This window comes from Cupressus sempervirens, chromosome 3, assembly GCF_028749045.1.
Source record: "Cupressus sempervirens isolate cs-2001-9-10 chromosome 3, ASM2874904v1, whole genome shotgun sequence".
NCBI lineage: Eukaryota > Viridiplantae > Streptophyta > Pinopsida > Cupressales > Cupressaceae > Cupressus > Cupressus sempervirens.
In genome coordinates this window covers 817,626,415-817,641,786 of record NC_143120.1, presented here as the reverse complement: position 1 = coordinate 817,641,786, position 15,372 = coordinate 817,626,415, and positions in this window count along the sequence as shown.

The following is a 15,372-nucleotide window of genomic DNA, read 5'->3' as shown; positions in this document are numbered from 1 at the left end:
CTTATGTTTGCTTGAAATTACATATCTACATAAATTGAATCCCCTTAGAAAGATATAATGTGTCCTTGTGCAATGCATTGAGCCCCAATATTATGTATCATTTTTTATTCTATTATAATATTATGTCCTCTCTTGCTTGCATTTATTGTGTTACATAGGGATTGTCATCTTGAGTGTAATCTTATGCTTGTGAGTCCACCTTTTTAATAAAGAATATATTATTTAAGGCATATATTGGATTTTATTTCTCTCTTCTCTCATTGATTTTCTATCTCTTTTTTTTTTCCTTTCATGATAACCAAGTAGGAATAACATGGTATCATTTCATCTCCCTCTTTGATTTCTCTATATATTTTCATTATTTCATGGTACATTCTTATTTATGGGTATGTAATGCTTTATTTCATGTATGACATGATTGTTGTTGCCTGACAATATCTTTTTCATGCCTTGGATTCTAACTCTTCTCATTTAATAATCATATATAGTTTACTTCATATGTAATATCTTTTCTAGCATATTATGATCTTTGGAATTACATATCCTATGATGTTTCTTGCTTTAATTTTCTCTATGGCATTGCATTATTCTATGATACTTCTTCTTGGATATAAGGTTTTTTTGTTTTGTGCATGGATGGATTATGGTTTATGCTTACATTTCATCTTTATATCATACAATATTTTGTTATATCCATAATAGACTTCTCTTCCTTGCCTCGTTCTTGGGGAGGAAGGGCTTTTTGCATACTTTTTATCTCTCTTTATCTAAAAGTTGACTTTCCTTAGTATAGTGGAATTTTTTATCATGTTACATTATTTTACTATAACAATTTTTGTCTTAATCAACAATCTCTCCTATAAATAATAGGTGCATGTCTTCAATCATTACCTCTTCTTTATTTGCAAAACTATATTTTTTATAAACATTTTCCTTACTATGTATCTTAAATTTTTTCATGCTTCAACCAAGGATATCTATTCTACTTATATCCAGGGGGTTGAATATGTGAAATATTGTTCTTCTTCCCCTCTTTTTTCATGAATTTGTATATGTTTTCATACACTCCTGTTGAGGGTAGATGTCTTTCTAACAAGATCAATTCCTTTTGAGGATCCTCTTCTCATAAGTTATATATCCTTGTCATGACTATCTATGTTCTTAGATTTTAATGGTTAATGCCCTTAGCTATGACTATAGTACAAATTATCAAATATCTCCTTGTTGTGTGAAGTAGGCATTAGCTCCTAAAATTGCACCAAGTTTACCCTACAAAATAGCAACCACCACACCCTAGTTGAAACCTTATAAACTAGCCATATTCAATAATGAGGAGACAAAAAAATGTGGGACGAACTAACCCAAGTCATTATTTTATTAACTTTATTCTCTAAATCTTATTTTCCTTCACATTTCATTGCAACCCCACTTCAATTTTAGACTCCTTTCAATATTTCTTATTGAGTATTTTAATCTTTTTTTCATGTGCTCACATGGAAACCGCAATACATTTAATACATGAATTTACCTGGGCTTTTGATTTATATTCTTCCCTCCAATTGATAGCCAAACTTGGTTGACTTGTCTGCATGTACCATGTGATAGCACTCCATTGGTTACCTTGTCCTCATCACTTCTCAATCAACTAGACCCACATGCACCACATGATGGGCTATCATGAAATTGGTGATCTTTCTCAATCTTTTAATCAAATCTCACTCTATCGTGTGTCATTTGTCATTTTCTCATTTGTCCAGCTAGACATCTCACTACTACTTGTCATGTCATCACAATCCTAAGATCGTATTTCCTAGGCCCACTTTCTCATTGCAACTCCATGGCACATTGACATGTGTCATCCTCACCAAGATGGCCTCCTCATTTTGCATGTCATGTGTATGCCTCTACTTCATTTGTTTGGGTCTACACTATCAAGTCCACATCATCAAAATTTAGTCCCTTGTGCCAATTCGACTCCCAAGGTCCCACGCATTTGAGCTTTCTCTTATCTATAAGAGGGCACTTTGGACATCTTCACTCTATATGTTTGTATATAAAAATACAAAGAATTCACAATGCCCCATGTATGTTGGATATATCATATCAAATATTCCTTAAAAAACTTGTGAGATTCAAAATGGAGAGTGCCCCTATTAATACTTGTGTGAATATGGAAAAAAACACCTAGTAAAAAAAAATAGTGGTCCCAGTTATCTTTGACCCTATCAAGAATGGTGGTTCAAACAAATCAGGCTCCCAAATGCATGTCATACTTATCTCTGGTGGTGCTAATTTTATATGTGATTTCCTCAATTTACCTATGTGACCCCTTACTTTGATACGTCTTCTCATTTGAACTAGAACAATGACCATTAAAACTTTACACGTGTTTCCCAATTGATACTCTTTCCTATTCACAAATGTTCTTATGATCAATTTTGAATCTACATGGGCAATCCCCATAATCCACAAGTCATAACTGCCCATTCTAGTAGTAGCACCCTCCTTACATGAATCTATCTCAACCATGTTTTTACTATTTGTAATGACTTGAAGATAATAGCATCCTCAAAAGATACCTAGAAAACTTGACTAGGCCTTAATCATCAATGCAAGCCCTAGCAAGTACAGACTCTAGAAAATAATTATGCCTTTACTTGCACTTGCTTCCATTGATAAGTATAAACACTCACTATCTACCTACAAATAGCATCCTCCCCTTCAAAAAAATTCCTCTAATTTGTTGCCAGACCTTAGGATTAAATTAGCCCCCATTTAGATGTGGCTAATGGAGAATAAAATTCCATAGATTGACTTGGACAAATCTTGTGTATATACAAACATTGTAGGCCCATCCTTTTTTCTTGTATTTTTTTGCATTATGTATTCATCTTAGATTTGTGCCCCTACATACAGTTCAATGTATATCTCTCCACATTCAATTTTTACTGCCATTATTTTAGCTTGCCTAGTTTAGGATACAACATATTAATCTTTAAATTTTGCCTCTCCATGCATCATTTCACCTTCTAATTCTCCTAGAAAATCTGGTGGGTTCCTTCGTCTATGCAGTGGATAGTGGGAACAATCCAATTAGTCTCTTGTTTGATCAATCTATAACCTCATTGGATCAATTGAAAAGGAAACCTCATATCAATATGTTTTATATTTTATTAGGTATATGACTAAAAATGGATTCTCATCTCCCTCACAAATCAACATAATAACTTTATTCTAAAAACAAGAATGACCCACCACAAGGATATATCAAATAGAGAAAAAATTTAATTACGCCAAGAGGTGTTCTATACAATGGCAGCACAAATGCCCAGCACGAGAATATGTCAAGACTCCTTGTCAATAAAAAAGAAAAGGGATTAGTTACAAACTTTAAATTAAATATTAAATTATTAAACCATAAAATAAAAAAGTATTCCCGAAATAATAGTTGGCCAAAATAACAAGAAGCCAAATGGAGGCTAAAATAATAGGCCTGAATAAATAGGGACCAAAAAATATGCCCCAAAAAATAGGGTGGAAATAGTTTCAAAATGATTTTTTTTTTTTTTTGTTAAATATAATTGTGCATGCACATTCATGCTTATTTTTTGTGGGTAGTGAGGGAATTTGAAATAAATCTGTGGAATGTGAAGAGACGTCCATTGGGGGATATGAGGAGCCTCTCACAAGTTATAAAACAAAGGTTCCTCATTTCATTTTCATTTTATGTTTTTACAAGAAGGAAGAGGTGATTACTGGAGGATTAGATTGGAGTTTTTGAACAGGAGTAGATTGAAGTTTTGGAGTAATTTTTTTGCAGGTGAGATTTTCATTTTTTATTTATATTTAGATGTAGATGTAAATTGAGATTCAAAATTTGTTATAATATTCTACTTTGATTTAGATTTTAATTTTAATTAGTTTCATTTAGATTTAGAATTCTATTCAAAATTGTTTAGGCTTGCATTTAATAATTTAGTCTTGCATGTTTGATTTAGATTTAAAGATTTGCATTCAAAATATATTTGATTTATATATCTTATAGTAATTTTTATTTGCATATTTTAAAAGTGCATGTTTCATATTAGTTTTATATTTGCATATTTCAAAATAGTTTTGGTTTGCATGTTTTAGATTTGAATGTTTTATAATAGTTTTATTTTTTCATGTTTCAAAGTATTTATATTTTCATGTTTCAAAGTATAATTTATCATTAGTGTGGATGACAATGCCACTTTATTAAAAGATAATGATTTATTTAAAGTAGATGAATCATATAGTTAATATATATTTTATCATTATTAAATTATAAAATTTAAAATAAAATAAAAACATTCTCAAAATAATAGCTGGCCAAAATAATATTAAGCCAAATGGATGCTGAAATAATAGGGCCCGAAAACAAGGGCCAAAAAATAGGACCCAAAAAAATAGGCCAAAAACATAGTGCTGAAATAATTTCATTGAATTTTTAAATATAAAACATTTTCTTTTTGTTAAATACATTTTTGCATGCACATTCAATATGATTATTTTTTGTGGGGAGTGGGGGAATTTGAAACAAATTAGTGGAATTGCAAAAGACATCTATTAGGGGATATGAGGAGTCTCTCATATGTTATAAAACAAATGCTCCTAATTTCATTTTCATTTCGTGTTTTTACAGGGAGGAAGAGGTGGAGATCATTGGAGTAGATTAGAGTTTTTGACTTGAAGATTAAAGTTTTGGAGTAATTTTTTGCATGTGAGATTTCTATTTTTATTTTATTTATGTTTATTTTAGTTTTGCATTTAGATTTAGATTTAGTTATTTATTTAGATTTAAATGTAGATTTAGTTTAAAAATTAGTTATAATATTCTCCTTTGATTTAGATTTGATTTTCAATAAGTTTCATATAGTTTAGCCTTGTATGTTTGATTTAGATTTAGAATTCAAATTGATTCAAAATCCATTTGATCTAGATATTTGATAATACATTTCATTTGCAAATTTTTTTAATGTGCATGTTTCAATTTAATTTTACATTTCCATGTTTCATATTAGTTTTAGATTTGCATATTTCAAAATTCTCTTGGTTTGCATGTTTTAGATATGTATGTTTCATAATAGTTTTATATTTGCATTTTTAAAAATATTTATATTTTTTATGTTTCATAATTAAATTTTATCATTAATGTGGATGGCAAGGTCACCTTTTCAATAAAATTTGTATTTTATTAAAGTTAATGATTAATTTAAAATAAACGAATCATATATTTAGTTTATATTTTGTCATTATTTAATTAGATTATGTATGTGTTTTATTTAAATATTTTTCATAATATTTTTATTTTTTTAATTACTATTTATCTTTGTAATGTTTGAGAAGTGGAAGGTAGTGCCACCATATTGCAAACATTACAATCTAACTATTTTATTTGAAATAATTTTTATTTTTATTTATGTTTTTGAAATAAAAGCAGCCAAAACAAGGGGGCTAGCCCATTACAAACTAGCTAGATGACTACTACCAAATAACCATCAGAACATAACTAACCCCTAATGCTTTTTAAAACAAAAATAGAAGTTTATACTATAATTATTTCAGTAACCATAGACTTTAAACAAAATGCATGTTAACAAGCAACAAAAGTTTGTACAATAATTATAAAAGTAAGTACAGGCTCTAAACAAAATGCTTGCTAACAAACTAAAGTCACTTAACGAAAACAAAGGCATGACAACCTTAAAATCAAAAAAGTCTGTAAACCAATGGATTAACAACATGCAAAAATAAAAGAAGGGGGGAGCCCTTAAGATTTCTTGACCTCCTTCTTCCCCAGAAGGACATTCACCCAGTCTTCCACCAAGAAGTCAAAAAGTAGCTTGGAGTCTTCCCTAGCCAAGTCCCCTTTGGCATCCTTCAATAGGCACAGAGTGGTAGCTACTGCATGAGTGAGTTTAACTGTAAACTTGGTTAACAATCACATTCTTCCCTCTAATGCCTAGATTCTCTCCCATAGCTCATTACTAGCCTTATTTGAATTGTGCAGATGTTCATCCCTACCAGCCTGAGTATCCTACACAACAAGGGGTTAGTGGCCTTTTTTGAACCTAAATTAATAGGGGAGGAGATTGTAACAGGGGAATGCTTCTTGTCCACTATTTTAGGGAATTGATCTTTTGTTAGGTCCACAAACATGGATACAACCATTGCTGAGACATGTGACACCTCCTTATTCGCCTTGTCATTAATGAATTTAACTTGGAGGAATTAGAAATCTCCTCTTCAACCTCCTTTTTACCTCCCACTCCAAAGTTAATAGTTTTCTCCTTCATTCTTCTTTCATGGAAGCTTGAATCCTCATAATCGAATTCCTCCTCTTGTGAGGCTCCCTCCCTTAACTTCCTCTTAGCCTAAGACTTAGCCAACCTCCCTGACCTCCTCCTTCCCCCTCTCCCCTCATCCTCTAATATCAGATACATTTTCTCGTTACCTTTTTCTTTTTTTCCCTTGGGGAATAGATTCATTGGGGACCCACTAGGAGAGGGCTGAGGGGTAGGGGCTCTAGGACCCATAATCCTAAGGAGGGCCATTTGGGGCCTAGGGTTTGGGTGAATAGGAATATCAACTTCCACAATCCTAAGGGGGACCAGGGAAAGGTGAAATTGGTACAACCTAAAAATTAAACACTAGTGTAGAATAGTAAAATTAACCCCCCTTCTCATTTTATCTTTCACATCAACAACAATATCCTCAAGATCATGCAGTAGGAAGAAGGGAAGTGAAAGAAAATCACAATGTTAGAAATGATTAAGAAGAGCAAAATGGTAGTAGTAGAAAACTCCATACCTTCCTTCCATTATAAGATATTTCATCAGAATTAGACAAACCTCGTTCCACAAGTCAGGCAATTTTTCCCTCATGAAACCCGCTCTATGCCAAACTGATTCCTCACTTTCCACAAAGAAATGTTGCAGACTTGTTTCATCAGTCACACATGTCACTTTCTGCCATTTTCTTCCCCTCATCACCATGCCCATCGTCATAGCAATCACCTTCTTTGAAACATGGAATGAGATACCATTAATTGTCACTTTGCGATTCTCCCATGAGTTAACAAACTACATAGAACAATTATCATCGTGACCATTGAGAGTCTCCATGAACGAGACAAAATTGCCCTCCCTCAGAATGTACCAGACCAAGGGCTTCCTCACAATATCATTGATCATAGTCAATTCAATGCACACCAGGTGACCTCTCATCTCTATAATTTTTTTCTCCCCTCTCTCTCTATTTAAATCCTAGTCCCTAAAAAATAATTCACTCCTAGAAAGATAAACCCTTAAATGGAGATGATAATTACAATTATTAGTAATAATGGAACCTGCCAAATTGGTGAGAAAGATCATGAGTCAACCACCATGATCTTTCCCCCAATCATTTCCATCATTCCCAACATGCCACAAATCTATAAATAAATAAATATTTTCTTTGCATAGTGTACGATGCTCCATAAAGGGAAATGAATAAAAAATCCCCCATTTCAAACTTCCAATTTTTTGGCCATGAGTTATAATTATTGCTTGTACCCAAGAATTTTCTCCTTACTACATAAGCATCAAGTACATTTTGTCCCCACCAACACAACAACATTATACCTAGTAACCAGCTAGGATTCATCATTATTTATTTCTTTATTCACTAACTCCCTCACCAAATTTGTCAAAGTGTTCAAATTCCTCCAACCTCTTAGCCCTTCCAAATTTAAGCCAATTATCGCCATACCATCAGTCGCACTATTTCCTTCCCAAAAAATGTGATTCAAATCAAACCTATTGAGGCTGGCTAATAGGTACTTGATATCATCAATAATACTTTTGATAGCCCATCCCTCCCTCATATTTCTTTTAACAGTGTCAATAATTACTTTAGAATCACCTTCAACTTGCACATCCTGCCATGCCACACTCAAGACAAACTTTATACCCCAGTACAGAGCCATCAATTATGCAACATTATTTTAAATGTTTCCTAATGGTCCAACATAAGACAATAGCATCCTTCCCTTACAGTCCCTGACAATCCCTCCCCCTGTTGATCCCTCCTTTCTAGCAGCACCATCAAAATTAAGTTTGACCCAGTTAGCAGGTGGCGAGTTCCATCGAGTTCTTTTTCTAGCCATAAGATTAGAGTTGTCAATCTCCATAATCCCATCCATCAATGACTAGCACTTTGCAATTCTAACCTCCAAGGTAGAAGGGGGGAATGTTGGTTTTCTCCAATTGTTGCATCTAATGTTATCAACTATCAATTTGAATACCATATCAACCATGACCTTCACCTCCCTTTCCTCATTTCTGAACACCCTATTATTTTGCTCCTTCCAAATACCCCAACACACCTTGGGGGAATAATCCTCCACAAGTTGATAAGTAGGGGGTGGGTGAAGAGACCCTATTGGTTCACCAAATGCCCCATATCCTCATTCAACACCCAATTCACCTCTAACTTCTAGAGAATTTTCCCCCACACCTTAGATGCAAAGCTATAATGCAGGAATAGGTGGTTGATGCTCTCTTCCTCCCTCTTACACATACAACATCTATTAGGTATTTGAAACCCCCTCTTCCTCAAGTTGTCAATGGATAGTGGTCCACTATAAAATGTTTATTTTTAGGATTAAATGGTTAAACCAAACATTTCCCCAGTCATTAGGTTCAAGATATTTATCAAACATTAGCTTGTAGGCATATTTAACCAAGAATTCCCCAGCTAAGGTGGCCCTCCAAATGAACTCATCAATCCTATCTCTTCTCGAGATCCTATACTCTTCTAGTAAAGAATTCAGCTTATCAGTCAAGGTCCTTCCTATCAAGTCATTTCGTTGCAACCTCATCTTCTTCCATTTTCTTCCTAGGCCAATATAATCTGCAACCATTCTAGCCCCCATGTCTTAGAGGTTATATCGGAGAGACCCAAACTTTTTTTTTGACAAAGGTTTATCTATAAGCCATGGATCCTCCTAGAAATTGATCTGGTTACCATTCCCCACAAGCCCCCCTACTCCCTCCTTCATAAGGGTTCTATTTCTCACGATGTTACCCCAAATTTTAGAGCCCATAGGAAGATCATTTCTCCAGGTATAGTGAGAGAAATTAAGATTACCAAGGTACTTATCTCTCATTATATTACACCAATTAGAATCTTTCTTCATCAGATTCCACCCCATCTTTGTGAGAAGCACATTGTTTAGATCAGTCATCTTCCTCCCTCCCAATCCTTCCCTATACTTAGGTTTACAAACAATATCCCAACTAACCAAATTTAATCTTATCTTCTTCTGAATTTTTTCTAATTTATTAGCCATACATTGAATAATTTTGAATAAGGATAGGAAGTACATTGGTAATCCTTAGAGAGAGGAGATGAAAAGTTGCAGTTTACCTACACTACTCAAAATTTTGCCTTTCATCCAATCGGCTTCTTCTCCATTCTTTCCAAAATGTTATTCCATAAGTTAATACTAACCTCTTTCACAATTAAAGGAAGACCCAAATAAGTATCTAGTAAATCAGCAACATTACAAGCTAGAATATTAACAATCCTTTATTGAAGGTCTGGATGGGTATTAAAGAAGAACACTTTACTTTTGTCAAAATTGATCTTTTGTCTCACATTCATAGCATATATCTATAGCACCAACTTCCAAGATTCTTGCTTCACCCACCGAGGACTCCCCACTGAGGAAGGTGTCACCCATAAATTGTTGGATCACTTTAGGAGGTAAAGTGGACGTAGGTTTAATCCCTTTGATTATCCCCGCCTCCCACTTCCTCATGAATGATCTCCACAGAACTTCAACCACCATAACAAACAAGTAGGGAGAGATAGGGTCACCCTACCTAAGAGCTCTCTCCCCCCCTCGCCCCCCCAAAGTTTCTCCAAGATGACGTGTTAACCATCACACAATAGTTAACAATTTCCAGCATTTATTTAACCATTCTAATAACCTTCTGACTTAGGCCAATCCTTTCCATAACTTTGTACACAAAGGTCCAATTGATCCTATCATAAGCTGTAGAGATTTCTAGTTTCAAGGCCATACTAGGATTACCACTTTTCTCCATAGAGTGCAAAAATTCATGTCATTATTATAGCATCCAAGATTTGTCATCCTGGGACAAACCCATTTTGGGTTTTCCCAATAAGCTTATGTAGTAGCAGCTTCAACCTATTCACCAAAATTTTAGAGAAAATCCTATAGGTGGTGTTACAAAGGCTGATCGATCTAAAGTCAGAGAGAACTTCTAGGTCTTTCACCTTGGGAATTAGAGCAATGAAAGTTTTATTGAGCTATTTGAGAAGCTTCCCAATCCTAAAGAATTCATGGGCCACCTAAATGAGATCTAACTTGGTAATTTCCCAAAAATGTTGAAATAATGCCTACAGGAAACCATCAAGACTAGAGGATTTATAATCTTTCATGGAAAATAGAGCTCTATGGACTTCCTCTTTAGTCACCATCTACACAAGCTCTTCATTCTCTTCATTTGAGATCACCAAGGGCATAGTCTCAATCAACCATTGTCGATCCTCCTCTCTAAAGTCCCTCTATTCTTCCTTGAAATAATTACTAAAGCAAGCCATCTCCCAGTTCCCTATCTCTTTAGGTTTGTTTAGTTTCACATTATTGTCATCTTTAATCCTATAAATAGTATTTCTCTATCTGTGGATTGAAGTAGATCTATGAAAAAATGCAGTTTTCTTATCCCCCACTTTAAGCCATAACTCCCTTGATCTTTGTTTCCAGTAAATCTCCTCTCTACTCAAAGTTTCCTTCCAAACTTTCCTGTGGTTCCCCTTTTCTTAGATCATTTTTTCCATTGGTATGCCTTTCCCCATAGCTTTCTAGAGTTCAACTAACTTCCCTTCTACCTCCACCTTGGTCTTTAAAATGTCCTCGAAATACCTTTTTTTCCAAGGCACCACATTTCTCCTTACATTGTCAAGTTTAATAGAGAGTCTATACATCATTGTGCCTTCTATTCTTATCCCCCACCCTCAACCACTCTAGAGATAAAATTAGGATGGGATTGCCACATAATTTCATATCTAAAAGGTCTTGGGACCCCATGGAATCTTCTTTCCAATTAAAAAGGATTGGGGTTTGATCTAAAACTGTCCTTGGTAGTCCTGTAAGAGAGGAGGAAATTAATTCTTCCCACCCTGCCAGGACCAAAAGTCTATCTAGTTTGACTTGCATTAGGTCAACCCCTTTTCTATTATTTGACCATGTGAACTTCACTCCATGCATATCCATATCCAAAAGATTATTATTATTTATAAAGTCAGCTAGATCCTTCAAACTATCAATAAAATAAATCATTCCTCTAATTTTCTCCGAAGGGTACAGGGCCAAGTTGAAATCTCCCATACAAAAGGTATTCTTGTTTTGAGAAATAAAAACTAACAGCTCCTCCCATAAGCTATGTCTACTATTTCTCATGTTAGGGGCATAAACATTAACAATATTCCATTTCCTATCACCTATCCTATGCTCAATAACAAGATAGAACTTTGAGCTAAATATAAGACTACCATTACCAAAGTCAAGGTTCCAGAAGGTTGCCATCCCTCCTGAAGCAACTTCTGCTTCACTATAACAAAATTTCACCCCAAGCCAAACAAAAATTTCCATATTCACCAAGTTAACTATAGACATTTTAACCTCTTGGATGAGCAAGATATCAATTTTCTAGTTTGCGACTATTTTTTGAGGGCAAACTGCTTATGAGGGTTGTTTGACCCCCTCATATTCTAAGAAAGAAAAATCATTTCCTACCTTTTGTTAAGGATTCCAAAGTGGTCTGCCTACCACTTGCTACCTCCCTAGCCAACTGCTTTTCTTTCTTAGTTTGTTTACCTAACTTTCCTACATCTAACTTCAACTCCACAATCACTTCAGGTTTCCTTGAAACCCTTGTCTATCTTCTTTGTGCTTTCCACTTCTCTTCTTTATTGTCCAGCTAGGCTAGATCCACCATCTTATTTGGAAACTCCTCCTCATTCCATTGAAGTACATTAGAAACCTCTCCTTCTACCCTATCATTCACCTCTCCCTTCTCCACAGCCTTGTCAGGGCCCCCTCGAAAGACCTCCTCAGTCACCAAGTTCCTCGAAGGAGTATTAAGAAGCTCCTCAATACCTTGTACAAAGGGGAAAGAATCAATTGCTCCTTCCTCCAAACCCTCTATCTCCCCTTCCTATGTGTAGAGTAACTCTAACCCCCAGACTGAGCCAGGCATCCCCTCTAGCTCCTTTATTCTGACCCTCCCTATCCCAACTTGAGGGTTATCACTCAACATCATCCTAAGGGGGTGAGTCAGCTCCTTATCCTTATCCATCTAAGGATTCTTTTCTTCAAGTTCCCTCCTTGGAGAGAAAGTCACCTCCTTGTCTCCCTCAAGAGGCTTGTCCATCACCCCTGAGACCTTAGGAGGAGCGGTTCCTATTACAAGATTACCCTTAATTTTCTCCTCAACCATTCTATTTGACTTCTTACAGTTGACAAAAAAATGCCCAAAAGATGAGCATTTCTGAAAAAACACACCTGCATTCTCATAAAAAATGGGTTGAATCTTCTTACCCCATTTCAAGCTCAGAATAATAGACTATGGTAATGAAGTACCCACTGACACATTAACATTGAACCTCAAAAAGACAAGTCAGGATCTCTATCCACCACCACAAAGTACCCAAAGGAATCCCCAGTGGATTTATAAATCCTTTCATACTAGAACTCAAGAGAAAGGCTTGGTAACCTGACCTAAACTAGAGCCATCTTATTCAATTATTTTTCTAGATCCAATGTCGGATGCCATTTAGCCACCACCAAGCTATGCTTTCCATATGACCAAGAGCCTACCATCACCATTTTCATATCCTCCACTACCTTGAATATAAAATATAATAGGCCTCCCAACATAGCCAAGAACATAACACTTCCCTTCAAATTCCATCTCTAACTCACCCACTTCTAGACCATCTCAATCGATGGGTGGAAGGAAACAAATCTACCAATGAGGTAGAGTTGCAAATTGGTAGACAATTTGTAGACAAAGCTATCTAGACACTCCTAATCACTTTGGGAGCTTCCACCAAGATGAGGGCCTCCTTCTCACCAAGGACCACTTTCTTCCAACCTAGAGCCTTGTTATGGCTCATTTGAATCTCCTGGCCCACAAATTGAGCCCTAGAAAGGCTTGTTTGAATCTCCTTGTAACCCACTGGCAAAGCTATTGACTCCACCAACATCCTCCCAATAGGACGAATGGCATCAACATTCCCCTAGGTAACCCCAATCACAATCAGAATGAGAAGTAGGTCTGGGCAGGTATTTGAGGCTAGGCCCAACCCCTCGGAAGCATCCACACTCATCCAAAATTCAAAATATACCTCGAGTGAGAAAATAGGAAAAATGTTGCAGAGCTCTAACCCAGTTTTATTTATGATATTTTGAACATTGTTCATTTGAGAGAATTTATGTTAACTATTAATACTTTTTCATTATGATTATTTCTATATGTTCATGTTTTTTTTATAAGTTTGCAAGTTACTATTTGAGTTATGGATGCCTCAAATAGAGAATCAAACATTATTTGATACTAGCCTCACTACTTCAATGACCTCAAATGATTCTTTGAGATCAAATTTGACAAATGGCTACAAATAATTAAAGAGTCATACACAACTATAATTAAAGTTTGGAGAACACAATATTTCCAATTGACTATGTTGAGGACATTGAAGTAATGCATAAAGAAGATGCATAAAAATTCATGTGTGACACATCTACAAAGGTGGATGGGTTTCCCTTAATGATGAAAGAATATTTTCACAATCATTGTTCAAATAAAGGTCGCAAAAGGATCCTAATCATTGAAGAATGTGACATGTATTTACACCATTATAAAGATTTTTTTGTATATAGGTCATTCTTGTCTCTATTTTATAAATTTTACTTCTAATTAGTTGTATTGGCAGTTTTGTTTCCCTATTGTTCTATGTAACTTTCATGAAGAAGAGAACAAGAAAAATAAATTTATTGTTGTACATAACATTTCTCAATGGATATGGCTGCTAAATATGTTAATTAAGAAAGAAAATCATAAGTCTAAATAGATTTTCTTAATCATAGGCATATTTATTGATTACAATTCTTAATCATTGCAATAAAAAATGGATTAGCATTATTAAAAATTCAACAATATATAATGTTCTCACATTATCATGGAGAAATAATTTCCATAAAATTGATTCTTATATGTTATTTCACACTTTTTACATCACCTAAATTATTGTGTTGGGACTTATAATTTCCCTTTAATGAATTAAATGTTTTCAACTATTCGAGTAATTTGTATAATATATATCCCAAATGTGACCATAGTTGTACTCCAACACTACACCTAAATCACATACTTCCCTTAACCATGTCCCTTATTTTAGTGTAACATATAACCACTTATTAACCCTAATAATAACACTAAGTGTCATATAAATGTAAACCTTGGATCCTAACTCTAACTCTTACTCTATATATGACTATGCTAATCATTTAGTAAATTATATACCTTAACCTAACCCTATATGTACTAGTAACTAAAAATAATATTATATTTTTTATAAGTGAGAATATATATATATATATATATATATATATATATATATATATAGAGAGAGAGAGAGAGAGAGAGAGAGAGAGAGATTGAGAGAGAGAGAGAGAGAGAGAGCATATCTATAGACAAGAGGGAGCTCATATTATGTTCTTATAGAGATATGTTTTCTGTAGAGAGAGATAGATTAGTGGTTTTGTTGGTGTTTTAAAAATTACTAAAACTACTAAGTGACAAAATGCTTAATACTAGAATGTCAGTACATACACAATCTAAAGACTAGCCTATTCTTATTAACAATTGCATATGTAAGGTATTTGGGCCCAACTTCAACAAAAACATAGATGGTTTTCTACTCTTTTGGCTCTGCAAAATCAGGGTGGGTGTACCCAGGGATGGTTTAAAACTGGAACAACTGTATGAGGATTATTCTTCGTTTCATTCTGATTCTCATTTCAAGATCCTCAAACATATATATAATTCTTACTAACTTGGTAAACACATCCCATAAATAGATATGGCCAAGAATTCTTCTATAGATTTGTAGATGTTCTCAACAACAATGGCTAACTGAAGCTAAAACATTCCATGCAGACAAGTGCTGGCCAACTTTGAAGATCTACAGGAAATAAAAGTAAAATATGATTTGATGATGCATTTGAATAACCATTTATAATATACCTCTCCTTCAGCTAAAATAACTTAATTA